Here is an 18,991-nt window from a genome sequence, read left to right as displayed (position 1 = left end):
CCATCTTCCCTCGGTCCATCCTTAATGCAGAACTGATGCACCGACCTTACTAGGCCTCTCTACCATCAACGCCACCATGACGCCAGACAACTTCTCCTCCTGCGCGAGTCCATCTCCAATACACGCCCATCGCCGAACCTCCGCGACACCATGCCGCCGGGATCCGCCGTCGGTCTTGCGGTAGATGTAACACTGCTCCTCCTCTTGTCCCCTCCAGCCAGCACGTGCTCCAAAACGATGCCCCCAGGAGGGACAACGGGCATTGAAGGTGCCATCATTGTTCGATCCAGTAGACCCAGATCTAGGGTTTCCCTCGGAGCATCACGAGTGGGGCGCCATGACCTACAACAATGATGCCTCAAGAAGGGAACAACGTCATAGACGCCGCCATCGTCCGCCATGACCGTAGTCCGCGCGATTTTCACCGGAAATCACGCCCCCCCGAACTCGCAGGTGACTGAAACCGAACGGAGCTTCGCCGTGAAGACCAAAGCCGACGCCAGCATGCCAGCAGGGAGCCTCCAACTGCCCCTCACCGGTCCTCCACACGCCACCAGTTGCCACGCCGGGGCAGATCTAGACGGGACACCAGATTCGCGGCTTCCGTCGCCCATCTTCAAGCATAGACTCCACCGAGGGGAAGAGCACCATTCCGGCCATGGATCTGGCTGCCGCCGCATAGGCAAAGGAACGCCGCCCTACCTGCTGCTCGCGGATCCAACACCGAAGTCGCCCCTGTTGCCTCCGAGTGATCCCGCAGCCCCCGCCGTGTCCGGCCCTCCACACGCAGGACAAGGCACCGCAACACCGCGGTCGCACCTGCCCGTGCGCCGCCATGCCCCGGATGAACGCGCCGCCGCCGCCCGAGGACGCCCGCCCACTCCGAGCCCTCGCGCGAGGAGGAGATGGGGCCCCATCACCGCCAGCACCTACCGGGCTTTGCCCGGCGGTGCGGACCGACGGCGGTGAGGGGAGGAGAGGGGCGGGGGGTCCTGAGGCGCCGGCGGCTAGGGTAGCCCCCTCGGTCGCTCGCGGGGGGAGCGACACGAGAGGGTTACGCGGGGGAGCCATGTAGTGCGCTCTCTTCAGGCGTAGTGATATATTACTTTGTAAGGTCTTTGTGAATAATTAATAAAAAAGCTACATGCATCGTCTAGATGCGGAGGCCGGGGATACATCCTACAGTTACACCGACAACCCCTATTGCTACATATACTGGATGAATTATTAGAGCTCGCGCACGCCAATTAAATTACCAGGTACTTCGTTTCTTGGTAACGATTCTCATGTTCATGAGAATATGATGCTTCCTAAATTGGATGCATTTGTTTTACTTACAAATGAAGGGCCTAACATGGATAAGGATGAACATTAGAGCATGATCAAGTATGGAGGGGATGGCGCGTGCAAGGGGAACAATAATGAAGTTTTCCGTGGAGTTTTCAGCACTTTGGAGTCACCATGATGACATATAAGGACATGGATGAAATATATAATATGACCTTTTATAAATTTCGTCCATAGCTTAATATAGCTGCCGTATCACCTTATTTTTAGGCCAGGCCCATGTATTTTCGCAATACACTTAATAGGCAGTTTAGAGTTTGCATTCATAGGGAAAATGACTTAGGATAGAATTTAGTCCCACCTTACCTAGGGTGGGCAAAATTCTCCTCTATCTCCCTATAAATACAATAAATACATCCCTTAGGGCGTCGTTTTAGACTTGGGTTTTGTTTAGATTAAAGTTCTTCATAGCTGCAACTCGCGTCATTCATTTGTGTTCAACGACCAGACCAAGATGTCAGAGAACCCCACTTTCATCAATAAAGCTTTCCTTTTATAGTCGAAATATCCATATTGCAATGTCAGTTTCCTACTTGTTCTTTGTTTATGTGCAGGAAATAGACCTCGTTGTCAGTTGATCATGCTCCGGCGTGATCAATAACCTCTCGGAGTTGTCTTAGCGATTGTTAAGGCGTGACATCTTCGCATGTTCGTAGTCTGATCGTCAAAGTTGACTTCCACCAAAAACGATAGCTACCTCTCATCAAAACACCTTCGCCTTTATCAAGTGGTATCATATTTCTAGGTTGCTCGGTGAGATTTTACTAGTTTTTCGTAGTCTAGATCGCATTTGTTTCATACCTATAATCCACAAAAAAGCCAGAAAAATATGGTTAGTTCATCGTATCCAAACCAATCTAAGCCTTTGCATAATCTTTTTAGTGTTTTGCTCTATTGAATCTATGGTTGTATCGTCGCGTCGAGTTGCTGGTCTTAGCATTTGTCACATGTTTTCATGCCGCCGGCGCACCATCTTCATCGCCACTGCCAAATACCATCACTACATATCTGCCACCAATCCGAGTCCATATACACCACCCATATCCGTCGCCATCAGGCCAATAAGAGTCCATCTTCAACACATATCCAACGTCCTCACGCCAAACAGAGTCCACCTCCAGCACATATCTGCTGTGATCATGCCAATCCAAGTCCAGCTCCAACGCATATCCATCACCAGTCCGAGTTCCACCAGATTCATCTCCGCCACCAGTCCAATTCAACCAGATATACATCTCCACCACCAGTCCGCTTCAACCAGATATACATCTCCGCCGCCAGTCCGATTCAACCAGATATACATCTTCGCCACCAATCATAGTCCGAGCTCACTATCTGACTCTTTGTTATTGCTTTCAATATCACGCCATAGTACATGTCGTGATCAAGTATGTTCTAGCCTAGGACCAGCACAATACCGTTGTTGATCGTTTATTCAACTTTGCATGTCTGAATTGATTATTGCTGATCCTTTTTGCTACCATATTATAAGCCTTCCCAGCTCCACATACATCTACACACGCGTTTGACACCACCTGGCAATAGATTTGTCCAAGCTTTGAGAGTGTTAACTACAACAATTGCCGATCGCCACCTACTGCTTGTAAGAACGGGTAATAATTTCTGATTAGCTTGACGGATTTGTGGCTTTCCACCACACCACAACCTACTAGTAGTCAGTAGGACCATATTCTTGTGTGTTTCTATTGCTGCTAACCATGACAGGATCACACGCCGACGAGCTAGACTAGGCGAGCATGATGAACAAGGAGCTACATGATAAATTTCAATAAATTATGTTTGAAAAGGTGCAAGAATGTTGCTAATTTTGTGGTTGTTACTACTACCGTCGAGCACTACGATTACTATGATGGTGATTACAAAGATGATGTTGTTCAAAATCAGATTTACGTGCTGCCACCAATACCAGCACCAGCACCAACACCAACACCAGGTCATCTACATGCATATAATCGCAATGGCAGGGCTGCACCACCCCCTGAAGTACGAGATCATGACCATGTCCCTAAACTGAAATTGAATATTCCACCGTTTGATGGTAGATACATTCATGATGTCTATCTTACTTGGGAGTTAGAAACTGAACAACGTGTAGGAACAAAGTATGTCTACCAGAGGAGGGGTGAATGGGACTTCTAAAATTTCTTTCGAAACTTTAAAACTCTCGGAACCCAGGAGCAGAGCGAATGAAAACAAACTATAGCGAGCAAATAAAAACTAGCGAATGATAACAAAAATCGGCATAAAAAATGAACACATGATTGAAACATATTATACAACGCTGAGCGAATGTAAATAAGAGGAGTAGAGGAGACCAGTGATGCTCGATGGTGACAAGGTATTTGGTAGACCAGTTTGCCCTTCTGCAAAAGGACTACGTCTAGTTGGAGGGGTTGTGATTTAACACATAAGATAAACTCACTTAGCCCTATTCTCCTCAACAAATGATTCGTCAATCAATGCCGATTACTCATGGTAGATACTTGAGGTGATCTCCTAACCTTTACAATCTTCTTCTTCTTTGAGAACCACAACCAACCTTGGTTTCTAAAGAAAATGACACCTAACAGTCTAGAGAGTCGGTGGCTCTCAAGAGTAATAGGTGGAGCGTACTGGACTTAGATTCGAGTGATGTTAAACCACTACCTAATTTTTTGGCTCTGGGTTTTTTCTCTTGATGATTTTAAACTCAAATCACTCAGGAGAGAGGGTTGGTCACACAATCTTCTCGGAATCACATGGAGCAGCCAACTAACAATGTTTGTGCGGGGTGGCTATTTATAGCCGCAACCTTCCCTGGTGAGAAATGACCATTTTGGACACATGGTCCAGTCAATGGCCAACCGACACGTTCTCAGCGGTCGGATTTTGGGAGCAACTGTAACATTACTTGAGGAACAAGTAATGCTAACTCCTCGCTCTGAATAAAATCTCTCGCAGCAAAGAAGAACAACATATTTGGCTAGCGAGTATTCATTCGGAACACAAAGAGAGAAGATTTCTCTCTAATCTCACATAGGATTTGGTTTAGCATTAGAGAATCAAAGTTTTGAACTCTATACCTCTCTTAATAGTACGGTGGTCCTATGACTCGGTAAAGCGAAAGAAGAACAAAAAAATAAATGCTACATCTTCACTTCGTCTTCAACTTCTCAGTTGTAGTCAATTTCTTCGGACAAACACCAAACCAATTGATTTGCGTCAACAATTTTTGGGGGTCACTCTCGATAGCATAATCTTCGGTGATAATCCTTGCTGCCACACAAGAGATTATCTTCAGAGTTTGTACCAAACTCCACATGACTTAAGGGACTTGTTACTCTGTGTGCACTAGAAAACACATTACTCCCTCACTGTTTATGAAAACAATCTCCAAAGCATAAGGAGGCAAATTTATTGCACCAACAATCTCCCCATTTTTGGATGATTGTTGGCAAAATAGATAATCATTAAAGTAAGGATAGATAAGAAAAAAGTAAATCAATCGAGAGTGAGCAAGTGTTACTCTAGTCGAAGATGAAATGGACCCCCCTAAATGCATGCAGGGAAATATTTTTTGAGATACAATTTCCTGCAAGTGTTAATATATGGAGGAAAATTCAATCATTCAAGAATAATTGATTCGCACTGAAGAATACTATCCAATGATAGCATAGTGCAATCATCCGAAACTTCTGATAATAATTGCACCTCAAAATAGATACTTCGAGAGATATGGTGCAACAGGAGGGGTTATTAATATTACAGCACAAAAGTTTAACGAGAGTTTTACAACTTATCAAGGTCAGCCATGAGAGGTAGAAGTTTCAAACTAGAGAGAAAACACAATCAACTAAAACCAAAAGGCAAATCTACTGAACCTCGATGTAATTCTCCCCCTTTTGTCAACAAGTGGCAAAAAGGTGAAGAATAACATGAGGCTTGAAGCTAGAGACTTGTATCACTCCAAGGCATCACCGGATGAGCTATTAAAAGATTCTTCTTCGTCTTCGAATGTGACTGGAGGCACAAGAATTTCTTCGTCGTCAGCAGCAACAACTTTTCCTTCAAGTGAAATGACATGGGGCAGAGCAGATGATCCAGGCATGGTGGGATAAGCCAATGGAGGAACCCGAGTCAATGCATTGCCTTTGGTTGGTTTTACAGTTAGCCACCGGGGAGTGCTACTTCTTGAGCTTGTGTTGGTTTTTCCCTTAAAGAGGAAAGGGTGATGCAACAAAGTAGAGATAAGTATTCCCCTCAGTTTGAGAACCAAGGTATCAATCTAGTAGGAGACAACGCACAAATCACCAATACCTGCACAAACAATCAAACAACTTGCACCCAACACGATAAAGGGGTTGTCAATCCCTTGATGATTACTTGCTAAAGTGAGATCAGATAGAGATAGATAAACGACAAAGTAAATATTTTTGGTATTTTTGGTTTATAGATTGGAAAGTAAAAGATTGCAAAAATAGTAGATCGGAAACTTATATGATGGAAAATAGAAATTTATATGATGGAAAATAGACCCGGGGGCCATAGGTTTCACTAGAGGCTTATCTCAAGATAGCAAATAATACAGTGGGTGACAAATTACTGTCGAGCAATTGATAGAAAAGCGCAAAGTTATGACGATATCTAAGGCAATGATCATGAATATAGGCATCATGTCCGTGTCAAGTAGACCGAAACGATTTTGCATGTACTATATTACTCCACACATCGACCGGCTCCTACCTGCATCTAGAGTATTAAGTTCATGAAGAACAGAGTAACGCATTAAGTAAGATGAGATGATGTAGAGGAATTAACTGAAGCAATATGATGAAAACCCCATATTTTTATCCTCGACAGCAACAATACAATACTTGCCTTGCTACCCCTACTGTCACTGGGAAAGGACACCGCAAGATTGAACCCAAAGCTAAGCACTTCTCCTATTGCAAGAAAAACAAATCTAGTTGGCCAAACCAAACCGATAGTTCAAAGAGAATTACAAAGATATCAAACCATGCATAAAATAATTCAGAGAAGATTCAAATAATATTCATAGATAAACTGATCATGAATCCACAATTCATCGGATCTCGGCAAACACACCGCAAAAAAAGTATTACATTGGATAGATCTCCAAGAACATTGAGGAGACCATGGTAAGAATCAGAGAGAGAGAGAAGCCATCTAGCTACTAGCTATGGACCCATAGGTCTGTGGTAAACTAATCACGCTTCACCGGAAGGGCAATAGAGTTGATGTAGAAGCCCTCCATGATCGAATCCCCCTCCGGTAGGGTGTCAGAAAAGGTCCCTAGATGGGATCTCACGGGTACAGAAGGTTGTGGCAGTGGAAAAGTGTTTTCATGGACGCCTCTGGTGGTTTGGGGGATATTTGGGAATATACAGGCAAAATAATTAGGTCAGGAGGGTCACGGGAGGGGGGGGGCATGATAACCCACAAGTATAGGGGATCATTTGTAGCCTTTTTCGATAAATAAGAGTGTCGAACCCAATGATGAGCTAAAGGTAGAACAAATATTCCCTCAAGTTCTATCGACCACCAATACAACTCTACGCACACTTGATGTTTGCTTTACCGAAAACAAGTATGAAACTATTTTGTAGGTGTGATGCTAGAACTACTTTGCATGAATAAAACTAGAAGTGCTTTACAAGATAATAAAATTTATGTGTTTAGTAAAAGGGTTTGTGTCAACAAGAAAGTTATTTGTCCCTAGGCAATCGATAACAAGTATCATTCTTGCAATTCTATATGAGGGAGAGGCATGAGCTAACATACTTTCTCTACTTGGTTCATATGCACTTATGATTGGAACTCTAGCAAGCATCTGCTACTACTAAAGATCATTAAGGTCGTGAAACCCAACCATAGCATTAAGTATCAAGTCCTCTTTATCCCATACGCCATAGCCCACCTACTTGGGTTTAAGCTTCTGTCACTCTCGCAACCCACCTTAAGCGAACCATGAACATATTGCAACACCCTACATCGAGGGCTCCTCACATTTGCGCGAGAACGGAGGGCACCGTAGGACAACACCATAAATAAATATACAATCATACCAACCAAGATCACGATTAACCCACAAGACAAATCGGATCTATTCAAACATCATAGGATAACCATAGATCATTGGAAAATAATATATGAAGTTGAGCACCATGTTTAAGTAGAGAAGCGGGGAGAAGAGGTGTTACACCGCTGCATAGAGGGGGAGAGAGTTGGTGTTGACGGTAGCGAGATTGTTGATGTAGATTGCCATCCCGATCGTTGCCCCGACGGCACTCCGTCGCCACCGAAAGCGAGGGGGAGAGAGCCCCCCTCCTTCTTCTTCTTCCTTGGCCTCCCCCTAGATGGGAGGAGAGTTCACCCTCTGGTCCATGGCCTCCATGGCGGCGGAGGGGCGGGAGCCCCTCCGAGATTTGATCTCCTACTCTGTTCTCTTCTGTTTCGCACTCCCCAGATCTGGCCCTTCACGGTTTCTTAAATTCCCAGAGATTTGTAACTCTGATTGTGCTGAAATTTTTACACGAGTTTTTTCCATAAATTATCTTTCTTGCGCCAGAAGAAGGGCCCCAACCGACTTTCGAAGAGGGCACAAGACCCCTGGGTGCGCCAGGGGGTGCCTGGCGCGCCCTGGTGGGTTGTGGGCTCTGTGGCCCCCCGTTTGCGTTGATTCCACCTAATAAAAATCCCACCTAATAAAAATCACATATATTCCAAAATAATTCTTCGTAAATTTTTATCGCATTTGGACTTCGTTTGATATGGATTTTCTGCGAAACAAAAACATGCAACAAACAGGAACTGACACTAGGCACTGAATAAGTAAGTTAGTCCAAATAAATTATATAAAAAGTTTCCAAAAGTATGTAAAAGGTGAGAGCGCCGATATGGGTCGTACTACCATATGGTAGTACTATCCAGACCATTGAACCGCACAGATGAGGGCAGTTCGGCGCATTGAATTCCATGTGCGCGATCTCCAGAAAATGGCGTAATTCGCGAGCGGGCCACCCCAAGGAGCCGGGATACGATACGAATACGGGGGGTCACTTGGGTCGGCCCCGCATAGAACACACGAGAGCTGACGGAGTTAGACCACTGGGACAGAGCGGAAAGGGGCACTGAATTGAGGCGGGTGCGTCCTGGGAGGATACGGAAGCGGCCACCGCCGTGGCTGCCGAAGAGGTTTTCCCGGTAGATTAGGTGTGCAGGCGACCACGGCCGCCCCCACCTTCCCTCCCGTTCGCCCGACCTAGTCCACCGATTTTTTTGAATGTCTGTCCATGTTCTGTTTTGCATCTCAGGTTGCCCATCTTTCCCGACGGCGGCGTGGCGTCGGGTGGGTCCGTCCAGGATGAGATTAGCGAGGGTCCGGCTGGCGCCGTGCTGGGGTACCTGGTTCTTCTGTTGTTGGTCAAGATAACTGCGGCCAGCCATCGGGAGAAGGTAGAATCGATAGCGCTCCAGCGGAGTCCGACGAGTCAGCAATAAAGCCTGATCCGAAGGCAGCCGACTGGATAAGAAGGTACATCTCATATCATTCCCCGTAGACTAAAATTCATAGATGACAACCCAAAAAATGGACAGTTCGTGGTGGATGCCCCCTCCAGTGTTGTTTACAGGAATTTCCTTAGTGTCGGTGCTGTATATTTTTTAGGAGAGTGTTCGTAAGTCCAAAAATTAGCCGTATGGTGTGAACTGCTAAATTTGGTGAGTGTGAGGAAGAAATCAAACAAAGCCAATGTGTGTTTCAGCCTGAGAGGGGGTGATGGTAAAAGAATATGACTTTGCCATCCAAACTAAAGAATTCCTATATCATTTGTTGGGCTGCAAAGATATAGTTACGTATAGAAAATAATCTTGGCAAAAATTATCTTTTGTGTAACCAAATAGTGTGGCCCCCAAAAAGTGGTAAGATAAAATTGTGGTTCAGAGAATTCTCTTTGTGTTGACAAAAAATGTTTTACTCCTTACATTTCGCCTTGATGTCTCAGTGGTGCAGGGTCCGTGTGGGCGCAAATCCTATAGAGCGAACACCATGCCCAGGAAGGATGGGGGTGCTAGAGAAGACAATCAGGGGTTTTGCAGACAGAGACAGAGAGGAGGTTGTGAAGCTAGAATTGGGTACATCCTTCGACTCGTTGACAGAGGCTTATGATTTTTACAATTTATATTCGTGGGAGCATGGTTTTGGGATTAGATATGGGAAAAGTCGGCTGAATCCAGACAAAAGGAAGACCATACAGGAGATCGTCTGTGGATGCTCGGTACAAGCACTAGCCATTATGTGATCTTCTGTGGGTAGAATTAATATGCTTTTCCGCTAAAGGATGAACTGGTCTGTTTTTTTAAATGATGTGGAACAGGGGAAGCCCTTGCAGGAGAACACACGATCCTGTAGGTGTGAGTGTCCGGCAATGATTAGGCTTTTGTGGGCATCCGATCAGGTAGAAAAAGATGCATTGTACAAAGGGACACATACTAGGCCTGATAAATGGGAGAAATGGAGAAGAGTTGTTTTCCTGGTGAGAATGCATGACAATGGTGAACACTTTGAGTGCGAGTGTGGGCTGTCTGTACACATGCCCATGTACTCAAGGTTGTTGACTATACTTTGCATTTCAGATCAGATCACAAAGCCGATGTTTGTAAAAACCCCAATTTGTTGACAAAAATATTCATGCGTTCCAGGTGATGGATTATCCTGGGATTACTGAGATACCAAAAAAAGCATATAGTAAAAAGATGGACAAAAGAGGCTCGTGACATACTACCAGAACACCTGCAACACTACCAGCGAGATAACATTGGTGCGACCACATTGACATTCAGGCATAACCGAATGTATGTTCAGGCGCTGGAGTTGGTGAGGCTGGGGGATGCTAGTGTGAAAGCTTACGAAACTCTGATGGCTCTGTTCAATCAAGCACTGGTCCTGATGGGACCAATTGATATGGCGAGAGATGGCCTAGGACTCGAAGATCGCATGAACAACAATGGTCAGCGAAATGGAGACGAGGTTAAGTTCAGTGCATTGAAGATCAGGAAGACATGATTTCTAGGCACAACAGTTCGCTTGTCGAGTTGGCGCCTCCCAGTAAGAAGAGGAAGGAAGGGAGGCTGACGAACAGTAGAGACAAAGCTCCGTACGAGGGGATGACAAAGAGGAGTCGGTTCTGCAGCATCTGCAAGACTAAGGGGCACAAGCGCACGACTTGCCCGCAACGAGGTGATGCCCCAAAAATGCCTAGAAAAGAAGCAAAGTGCAGCAACTGCGACGTCATCGGGCATAGGAAGAACACATGCGGCAGAGCTGCTGGCCAAGGTGCTGATGGTGATGTGGTGTAGATTTAACCCAGAATTTCTGTTGTAACAAAACTTGTAAAAATGTTGCTTTGTGTTCCTAGCCAACAAGCTGGCCAGCTCGCCGGTGGACATAAATGAGTGTCACACGGCTATCATTGACGAAACTGCACTAAAACACCACCACCCAGGCGGCTCAGGTGCTACATATGCTGGTCCAAGAAAAAGCATGGAGCGAAGACCGTACTGGACCAAGTTAGATGAGCCTCGTAAATGATATCAAACAAACACATTCGCCACTGTGCAAAAATGAATTTCCAAAGTGAATACATCGGCCTTTACCTGCATGAACGTGGATCTCGAGGAGGATCAACTACTGGGATAATAGTACTATATGGCAATATGAGCCATATCAAATATTCGGTAAAAATTGAATAATATTGGCATGAAACAATCAAAAATTATAGATACGACGAAGACGTATCAGCATCCCCAACCTTAATTCCTGCTCGTCCTCGAGTAGGTAAATGATACAAAAGATAATTTTTGATGTGGAATGCTACCTAGCATAAACTTGATCATATATCTAATCATGGCATGAATATTAAGGCATAAGTGATTCAAAGCAATAGTCTATAATTTAACATAAAGAGATCAATACTCAGACATCCCAACAAACAATCATGTCTTTCAAAATATCAACGCTAAAAAAAGCTATCCCTACAAAATCATATATTCTATTCATGCTCTGTCTTCTTAACACAAAGTATTTATCATGCACAACCCTGATGACAAGCTGAGCAATTGCTTCATACTTTTTAACGCGCTTCAGCTTTTTCAACTCTCACGCAATACATGAGCGCAAGCCATGGATATAGCACTACGGGTGGAATAGAGTATGATGATAGGGGTAATATAAAGAAGACAAAAAGGTAAGAAAGTCCCACACCGGCACGGCTAACTAACAGGCTATGGAGATGCCCATCAATTGATATCAATGCGAGGAGTAGGGATTGCCATGCAACGAATGCACTGAGAGCTATAAGTCTACGAAAGCTCAATATGAAAACTAAGTGGACGTGCATCTAATCCTATAATGAAAAATTCCCACTAGTATATGAAAGTGACAACATAGGAGACTCTCCATATGAAAAACATGGTGCTACTTTTAAGCACAAGTGTGGTAAATGATACTAACAATGCCCCTTCTCACTTTGTTTATTTATTTTTTTCTTTTCCTTTTTTTCTTATTTCTTTTTCCTTTCTTATTTCTTTTTTGTCTTTTTTTCCTTTTTTCCTTTTATTTTTCTCTCATTGTTCGGAGTCTCATCCCGACTTGTGGGAAATCATAGTCTCCATCATCCTTTCCTCACCGGGGCACTGCTCTAAAAATGAATAATGATGATCATCACACTTCTATTTATTTATAACTCAAAAAAATTACATGTAACGTCTCGGATGTAACATTCCATAATTATAACCCCAACTCTTGCCATTTCTGGCTATGTTATATCCTCCGTGGTTGGGTTTTGTCCTTGTTTTGCATTTTTATTCATGTCATGCATTTCATCTCATGTCATCATGTGCATCTCATTTGCATTCGTGCTCGTCTCATGCATCCGGTCATTTTCCCCGTTGTCCATTTCGGAATCCGACACTCACACATGCACCCGTTGCACCTCTCAGATCTTGTTTCGTGAGCAGTAGAAAAACGTTCTCGGAATAGGCCGAGATTTTTCGAGTGGCCTTGGTACATCACCGGTAGTCCGCCTATCAAATTTCGTTCCATTTGGAGGTCGTTTGATACCCCAACAGTTAACCGTGTAACCGTCGAAACCCCTCTCTCTTTGCAGCCCAACACCCCTCCACAACAGCCCACTAGCTCATATAAACCCCCTCCATGTTATCCATCGTTGGATCACGATCGTGTGGGCGAAAGCCGCACCTCATTTGGACTCTCCTAGCTCCCTCTACCTATAAAAAGGCCTCCCCCTCCGAAATCACGGGCAAACCCTAGCCATTTCGCTCCCCGCGCCACCGAACACGTCCGCCGATGGCCGGGCCCGTCCAGTCGCCGCGTCCGGACCAATCAGTGGCTTCCACATCGCCTCCCGCGCCCACTTCGCCGCAAGGCCCGCCGGGCCCAGGCGGGGCCCGCCTGACCCGACCGAGCCACCCGCGCCCCCGCGCCTCTCGGCCCACGCATCGCCGCGCCGGATCTCGCCGCCCGCCGCTACCTCGGGCATCGCCGGACCTCGCCGTCCCGCTGCCGTGCCGCCACCTCACCGCGTCTTCACCGTCCCTCTGCCGTGTCGCCACCTCGCCGCTCGCCGCTGCCGAGCGCCGCCGCCCACGCCACGCCGTCCCCGTCGCCGAGAGTCGCCGCCCTCGCCGGATCCCGTCGCCGGCGCCCTACCCCACGAACCTCGTCGCCAGATCCGGCCTCGTCTGTCCTCGGTTCGTGTGCCGCCGAAGAACCCTAGATCTCGAGGTCGAATTTCTCTCCAAGTCCCCAGATCTACTATCTCATGTGTGCCCCTTTGACATGCCGTAACTTCATGCTCGTGGCTTCGATTTGTGCGTATGATATATCAAAATGTTCATCTCGTGATGATCTACATGCTACTGTCATTTGCATGCATTTTACTGTCCCTATTGATGCCCTAATATGCATTGCAAAAGTGCTAAATGATGTTGTCTGCTAGAATCCATCATAGCTTGCTGATTTGTCTTTTTCATAACATTTTGTGTGTTCATCCTTTGAGCATCATGTCTATATGTTTTAGGAGCATCCTCATGCCATCTTTAAAGTGGTGTAATCCTTGTATTTTTTTTGTGCCTTGTGGTGACTAGCACAAGCATGCCAAGTAGGCCACTTGATGTTGCTGTTTTCAACCACTTAGTTTTTCTGCCAAGTCTTTTGCTGTTACATTAGGTTGCTATGTTGACTTGTTGCCACAAATAGATCCATGCATATTTTTATGAAGTTCAGTAATGGTGTTTTGAAGATATGGTTATTCTCTATCCATTCATGCCTTTTTTGGTAATTATGGCGTACTGTATCGTGTCATTACCATGCTCTCTTTTTGCTAAATATTATTGCTGTCAGTCTGTTAATAGGAAGTGCAATTTTGCCATGTGTTTTGCTAGTGATCCATGCACCCTATGAATGTGCTCTTGACATGTTTAGTTTCATAAATGTGTCTTCTTACTGTTAGTTGCTTTGTTATGCCATGAAATGCTTTGTGGTGAGTGGCACATGCTTTCCAAGTTGCTATCATGAATCTTTTTTTGCCATGCCATTTTTTTTCTACTAAGTCTGAATCTGTTCATATCACTTGCCATGTTTGCATTGATACTACCGTCTTTTCTGTGCATCTTTGGCTCAAGTTCAGTAAGGGAGTTTTGTTAATTGCCTTTAGTACTAGCATGCCATGCTCAATTTTGCCATGATAGGTTATTGTAGCATGTAGTTTATTAGCTCTAAACATTGCTACCTGATGCTGTTTATGCCATGTTCAGTATTTTCACTAAGTCTGTGAAACTGTTGTCATTTGCATTTTTCCATGCTGTTTTAGACTTGTTCTAGCGAGTTCTAGCAGGATCTCAGTGTTCATGATTTGTGAAACTTCACGTGTACTTCATTGCCATGTGTTTTGTTGCTTTGTTGGAGTGCTGTAACATAGTTTCATGATGCATCTTAAGTGCTATGTTGCTGTTAAGCGCAGTTTTGCATCGTTGTTGTTTTGCTCGTCATTTGGAAACCATGCATCCGTTTCTAGTGATCTTTATATCGATTTGGACCGAAATCTCCTAATCTTTCCAGTGGCATGTTTGGTTTGCCAAGTTGATGCCATGGTCATATTTTCCCTTCCGGAGTACCCATATGCATTGCACATCATATCTTGCATCCCATGCCATGTCTTGCATCATGTTGCTTGTGCATTGCACCGTGATTGATTGTTGTTATGTTGCTTGTGTTCTTGCTTTGGGAAGAGCTGGGAGATGAGTTCATGAACGAGGATCCCGTCGAGTACGTTTACAAGGAGCAAGCTTTCGAAAACCCTGAGAACTTTGCAGGCAAGATGATCATTACCCCCGATATCACTTCTATCTTTACTTGCTAGTTATTCATTCTATCGCTATGTCGCGCTACCTACCACTTGTTATTAAGCCTCCCATATTGCCATGTCAAGCCTCTAACCCACCTTCCTAGCAAACCGTTGTTTGGCTATGTTACCGCTTTTGCTCAGCCCCTCTTATAGTGTTGCTAGTTGCAGGTGCAGTGCAGGTTGTTCCATGTTGGAACATGGATATGTTGGGATATCACAATATCTCTTATTTTAGTTAATGCATCTATATACTTGGCAAAGGATGGAAGGCTTGGCCTTTTGCTCGATGTTTTGTTCCACTCTTGCCGCCCTAGTTTCTGTCATACCGGTGTTATGTTCCTTGATTTTGCGTTCCTTACGCGGTTGGGGTTATGGGACCCCCTTGACAGTTTGCTTTGAATAAAACTCCTCCAGCAAGGCCCAACCTTGGATTTACCATTTGCCTAATAACAACTAAAATTTGCCTAGGGAGTAATTAAACCGAGGATTCTTAATCAACAACCCGGGCCAGTGTTCCTCTGAGTGCTGGTCCAACCTGGGCGATGTCCGGCGCCCCCTGGGCAACCAGGGTCTCAGCCAACCCGATGCCTGGCCCATCCGGTGTGCCCTGAGAACGAGATATGTGCGACTCCTTTCGGGATTTGTCGGCATATCGGGCGGTCTTACTGGTCTTGTTTTACCATTGTCGAAATGTCTTGTAATCAGGATTCCGAGTATGATCGGGTTGTTTCGAGAGAAGGAATATCCTTTATTGATTGTGAGAGTTTGTGATGGGCTAAGTTGGGACACCACTGCAGGGTATAAACTTTCGAGAGCCGTGCCCGCGGTTATGTGGCAGATGGGAATTTGTTAATATCCGGTTGTAGAGAACTTGACACTTGACTTAATTAAAATACACCAATCGCGTGGGTAACCATGATGGTCTCTTTTCGACGAGGTTCGGGAAGTGAACAAGGTTGGGTTATGTATGAACGTAAGTAGTTCAGGATCACTTCTTGATCACTTCTAGCTCTAGTCCGTTGCATAGTTTCTCATCTTACTCTTGTACTCGTATGTTAGCCACCATATTTGCTTAGTGCTTGCTGCAACTCCACCTTATAACCACATCCTACCTATAAGCTTAAATAGTCTAGATCTCATGGGTTTTGAGATTGCTGAGTCCTCGTGACTCACAGATACTACCAAAACAGTTGCAGGTGCCGATGATACCAGTGCAGGTGATGCCACTAAGCACAAGTGGGAGTTCGACGAAGACCTTGGCCGTTACTATGTTTCCTTTCTAGATGATCAGTAGTGGTGCCCAGTTGGGATGATCGGGATTTAGCATTTAGGGTTGTCTTCTTTTCATTTGGATTCGTCCGTAGTCGGACCTTGTGTGTACTCTGATTGATGTACGAATATTTTTGATCATTGTGTGATGTGGCGATTGTAAGCCAACCATTTACTTCCTTGTTCACTTACATGGGATTGTGTGAAGATGACCCTTCTTGCGACCATACCAAAATGTGGTTATGCCTCTAAGTCGTTGTAACACCCCATATGTAACCTGCCATATTTGTATTCCAACTCTTGCCATTTTTGGCACTAAGTTATGATATTCCTCGTTGTTGGGTTTTGTCTTCGTTTTGCTTTTGTCTTTGTCATGCATCTCTTATCATGTCATCATGTGCATCGCATTTGCATACGTGTTCGTCTCATGCATCCGAGCATTTTCCCCGTTGTCCGTTTTGCATTCCGGTGCTCCTATGTCCTCCGGTGTCCCCTTTTACCTCTTTTCGTGTGCGGGTGTTAAACGTTCTCAGATTGGACCGAGACTTGCCAAGCGGCCTTGGTTTACTACCGGTAGACTGCCTGTCAAGTTTCGTGCCATTTGGACTTCGTTTGATACTCCAACGGTTAACCGAGGAACCGTAAAGGCCTCGTGTGTGTTGCAGCCCAACACCTCTCCAAAGTGGCCCAAAACCCACCAAAACCCCCTCCATCATCTCGGTCGTTCGATCACGATCGCGTGGTCGAAAACCGCACCTCATTTGGAGTCTCCTAGCTCCCTCTACCTATAAATGTGTGCCCTTCCCGTCCATTTCGTGGTCCAAACCCTAGATCCATCCCCGCCACCGCCGAACACGTCCATCGCCGGCCGGACGCGTCCGCCACCGCCCGCGTCCAATCAGAATTTGACACATGTCCCCTACTGGCTCTCTCTCTCCTCCGGCCCGCCGGGCCCATCACGGACCCGCCCGGCCCGGTCGCCGCCGCCGCTCGCCCGAGGCGAGGCCGCCTCACCGCGCCGCCCGCCGGCCTCCCCTCGCGCCGCCGCCGCCACCCGGCTCTTCCGCCGCCGCCGGCTGGACTCCGCCACCCGGCTCTTCCGCCGCCGCCGGCTGGACTCCGCCACCGCTCGCCGCCCCGCCGCCTCGTCTTCCGCGCCACCTCGAGCCCACGCGCCTCACCCAAGCTCCTCTCCGTCCCGCGCCCCGCTCCTCGTGACCCCGCCGCCGGAATCGACCCTCCGCCGCCGTCTCCCACGCCTCCGACCACCTCGCCGTCGCCGGACCCGGCCCGCTCCAGATCCGGTCCGGGTGGACCAGATCTACCAGGCCCATGATCCAAACGCCTCCGCTCGTCCCCGCACGTCTCCGTCTCGGAACCCCGAGATCCAGTTTTTGCGAGGGTAAAAATCTGCTAAGTCCTGAAATTTGCATATTATATTGCCCTGTTCATTATGCCATAACTCATCATCCGTACCTCCGTTTTGGGCGTGTAGCATATCAAATTGTTCGTCTCGATGTGTACTTCATTTCATTCCATTGCACCATGTTCATTTGAGTTCATCTAGATGCCCTAAATGCTGTTGCAAGAGTGCTATGTAATGTTAGTTTCAGTTTCTTAGCAGAGATTGGACATTTGTCATTTTTGCCATGTTTAATGTGTGCCTCCTATGAACTTGAGCCCTACATGTGTTTTGAAGTATGCCATGCCATCTTTACAGGGGTGTATGCCATGTATTTTTGTGATCTATGTGGTGACTAGCACAAGCATGCAAAGTAGCTCTCGTAATGTTGCTGATTTCAGGGACTTCGAATTCTTATAAGTCTTTTCCCTGATAATATTTTTATGCCATGTATTCTTGTTGCTACAGAGTGATCCATGCCTCTTTTGAGCATGTTCAGTAAGGATGCTTTTGAGATATTTTTATGCTCTATCCATCCATGTCTTTGTTTGTAATTATGGAGCACCCTAGCATCACTCAATCTTGCTCTACTTTTGGTATAATATGTTCCTGGCAGATTGTTTACATGGTAATCAATTTTGCCGACGTTGTTGTTTGATCTATGCATTCTATGCGAGTGTTCTTGCCATGGTTAGCTTATTTATCATGTCTACTTGTTGGGTGTATGCTTAGTTTGTCATGCAATGCTTTGTGGTGAGTGCATCGAGCTCGTAAACATGCCTACGTGAATCTGTTTTGCCATGTTCCAGTTTTCTGCTAAGTCTGAATCTGTTAACCAAACTTGCTATTTTTACATGGTTGCCATTGTATTTTGTGATCCCTTTTGGCTTATGGTCAGTAAGGGACTTTTGTTGTATGCTTTGAGTAGCTTCATGCCATGCTTTGCTTTGCCATGATATGTTCCTGTAGCATGTTGTTATCTTGCTCTAAACTTTGCTTCCCAATGTTAATTCCTGACATGTTAATTTCACTAAGTCTGTGAACCTGATATCTTTTGCACTTTTGCCATGTTTGTTTGAACCTGCTTGTAAGTGCATCTAGTGCCACCCCTAGTTGGTTTTGGAGTATTGACGACAAACCTAGTTGAGGGACTAATGTGTTTGTGAGAATTGCAGGATAACACAGGTAGAAGTCCCTCATTGATTCGGTTTTCCTACTAGAGATGACCCCTAAAAATATATGAAGACATTGAAGTCAAAGGTGGTATATGAAGATATTCACATTGAAGACTTTGACAAGAGAAGTGGAGCTCAAAGACTTAGATCTTTCGTAGTTCTTTTTCTTTTGTGTTGAGTCATAGGAACCACCGTACTGTTAAGTGGGGTCCAAGAGAACCAGTCAGACTGCCTGAAGTGATGCCTAACCAAAAACCTATGTCTTCGAGTGAAGACTATGAGAGCGAATCTTGTCCAGAGTCGGACAAGTCAGCTTTGCTTGTAGCCCAAGTAAAGTTGCCGTGTGAGTTTGA

General features: G+C 45.7%; 1 long non-coding RNA gene across 2 annotated transcripts; it reads left to right on the top strand.

Moving 5' to 3' along the window:
* Positions 1-8,420: 8,420 nt before the first annotated feature.
* Positions 8,421-10,805, top strand: LOC123058351 (uncharacterized). Of its 2 annotated transcripts, XR_006427172.1 has the most exons (4): positions 8,421-8,580; positions 8,682-8,902; positions 9,372-9,976; positions 10,069-10,805. It is a non-coding gene; the product is annotated as an uncharacterized lncRNA (long non-coding RNA). The 2 variants fall into 2 exon arrangements; XR_006427171.1 differs by having other exon boundaries at positions 8,428-8,580; positions 9,372-10,805.
* Positions 10,806-18,991: the final 8,186 nt, after the last annotated feature.

This window comes from Triticum aestivum, chromosome 3A (assembly GCF_018294505.1).
Source record: "Triticum aestivum cultivar Chinese Spring chromosome 3A, IWGSC CS RefSeq v2.1, whole genome shotgun sequence".
NCBI lineage: Eukaryota > Viridiplantae > Streptophyta > Magnoliopsida > Poales > Poaceae > Triticum > Triticum aestivum.
The sequence above is the reverse complement of the archived record's forward strand: the minus strand, read 5'-3'. Positions and strand labels throughout refer to the sequence as shown.